Source organism: Cyprinodon variegatus, unplaced genomic scaffold (genome assembly GCF_000732505.1).
Source record: "Cyprinodon variegatus isolate N-32 unplaced genomic scaffold, C_variegatus-1.0 Scaffold1136, whole genome shotgun sequence".
NCBI lineage: Eukaryota > Metazoa > Chordata > Actinopteri > Cyprinodontiformes > Cyprinodontidae > Cyprinodon > Cyprinodon variegatus.
This window is the reverse complement of record NW_015151589.1, coordinates 10,877-13,174: the sequence shown is the minus strand read 5'-3', so window position 1 is coordinate 13,174 and position 2,298 is coordinate 10,877. Positions and strand designations below refer to the sequence as shown.

The 2,298-nt window shown below is 37.9% G+C and overlaps 1 long non-coding RNA gene across 1 annotated transcript; it reads left to right on the top strand.

The window, feature by feature from the left end:
* The first annotated feature begins 1,592 nt into the window (after window positions 1–1,592).
* Window positions 1,593–2,298, top strand: LOC107101702. The gene is made up of 3 exons (XR_001482090.1): window positions 1,593–1,718; window positions 2,053–2,088; window positions 2,189–2,298. It is a non-coding gene; the product is annotated as an uncharacterized LOC107101702 (long non-coding RNA).

Sequence of the window (2,298 nt, the reverse complement as noted above, 5' to 3'; positions counted from 1 at the left end):
CACCAGGCGACAGCACGGACCAGGACCGAGACAGGGAGCAAGACCCGAAGCCCTTCTGAAATCCTCTTCCCTCCATCACCCCCCCCAGTCTCAGTCCCAGGCAGCCAGTTTGTCATCAGTTGTCAGTCAGTCAAAGAACAGGTGCAGGAATCGGAGTGAGAGCAGTAGCAGAATCCTGTGAAGCCTGTAAGCAGTTTTGTCTGAACCAAGAATAAAACAAGCAAAGAACTGGATCTAGACTCTTTTTTTGATCTTATGGATTGCATAAGCCAGACCTGTTTCTTGATTCAAAACAATCTAAATAAAATAACAGATTTTTTTCTTTACCCTCCGATATTTTCATGCCTTTTACCTGATTACAGCCAAATCGTTTTTTCATGAAATTATTTTAATCAACCATTCCAAACAGAAAGATTGCTTTAGAAAAAAACAGCTAAAACTTTCCTTACAAAGCAGACATGGTAGAGATGTTCCTCTCTTTAACCATATTTATCATAGAATACCAATTACTGGTTTGAACTATAGAACATACTAGAACTCATCTTCTGCTTTATCTGGTCGTACCGGGTCATTGGTTCCAAAGTTTCAGCACCATTTTATTGAGCAACAAACACTTTAAGCAAGAAGGATTTTTAGATAAAATATTTTTATAAACTGTATGACACCAAAGCAAAAATGTTAAAATCAAGCTTTCCTTAAGGAGAAATAGGATAGAAGTACTGAGAAGGAAAACACATTAATGTAGTGAAGGAGAATATGCAGATGGTTATCAGGTAGTGGATGGTAGATGTTGGTGGAAGAGAGTCACATGATCAGTGGCGCCATCTAAAGGAAGCAGCTGTGCAGAACATGGTAATATGGTTAATAAACCAACAGGTTTTCCTGTTGGAGATGTTTAAAAAACTAAAAGGATTTTATTTTAGATAAAAGCCTCAGTTACAAAAATAAAAGGCTGTAAAACTGAGAAAATCTGTATTTCACAGGTAAATTATAGTGAAATACAATTCCAAAATAAAATCTAACCTGTTAATAGATTCCTTGGGGGCCCATCGTTGGGCCCTTGACCATTAAGGGACCAACTTGTAACCTAAAAAGGCACCAGGGCCTCCAGACCCACATCTGGTATGATCTGGTTGAACTGTAAAGTGCCTTGAGATGACATGTGTTGTGAATTGGTGCTATATAAATAAACTGAATTGAATTGAATCTGATGGGTAACCTTGGTGGACAGAACTAGAACATCTGAGGCTGATGGAACCATTTTAACATCTTCTTTCTTTGGTGTAAGGTCAGATTTCTGCACACAGACACACATTCGTCTCTCTCTATCTATGTTAACATTGACTCACATTCATTTTAGTTTCATTTATGCTGAACCCTGACATTACCCTAACCATTACCAGTACCAGTATATCCCCAACCCTAACCTATTTTTAATTCACATCCTGTCTTTAAATGGCCTTCGTAACAATAAAAACGAGAGTCCACCAAATTAGGACCAGCAGCCTCTGGTCCCATTAGGCCTGTTGGTCCTCAGAAGGTTAGTAAATATACTAAAAATGGTCCTCAGTAGGTAACACAAAGCATTTCACACACACAGCCACAGTTTCCAGGAAGAGGGTGGTCTTTATTCAGCAGCAGCTCCTCCAGCAGAGCATGATCAGTGGTCAGACCAGTGAGAGCTACAATGATGGAAACATCTCTTCATTATCTGCTCTGTAAGTAAAGAACCTGCCTATGATTAGAGAAAGGAATCCACTCATCTGATCAAAGATTAAATAACTCTCTACATTTATACATTGGCTTTTGTCTTGCTTTAAAGTTAACTTTTATAAAAGACATAAATCTTTATTTTCCTGCAGAAATCAGATTATGTTTGTTTGCTATCATTGAAACTTGTAATGCTGTGTTTTTTCTTAGTGCTGATAAAGAGTCATTTCAGCTTTAAAATGTTTGTGCTGTGAATAACTGACTGTTATGGTCTGATGTAAAATTGTATGAAAATATTTCCGTATATTTCTGGTATAACCAATAAATGTGAATTCTTTTCAGTTCTGACTTCACTGGTTTGCCTCATAACTGATACAGGTTGGTTCATTTCTACCAGGATTAAAACTCTTCAGACAAAATAAAGGATTTTAATATTAGAGATGGAGAATAAACATTAGAAAACTTTTATTCCTTCCAGCTGCTCTGACTGTGAGTCCCAGCAGATCTCAGTTCTTTCAGTTTGACTCTGTGTTTCTGAGCTGTGAGGAGAACAACAGCTCTGCTGGATGGACTGTATGGAGGAACACA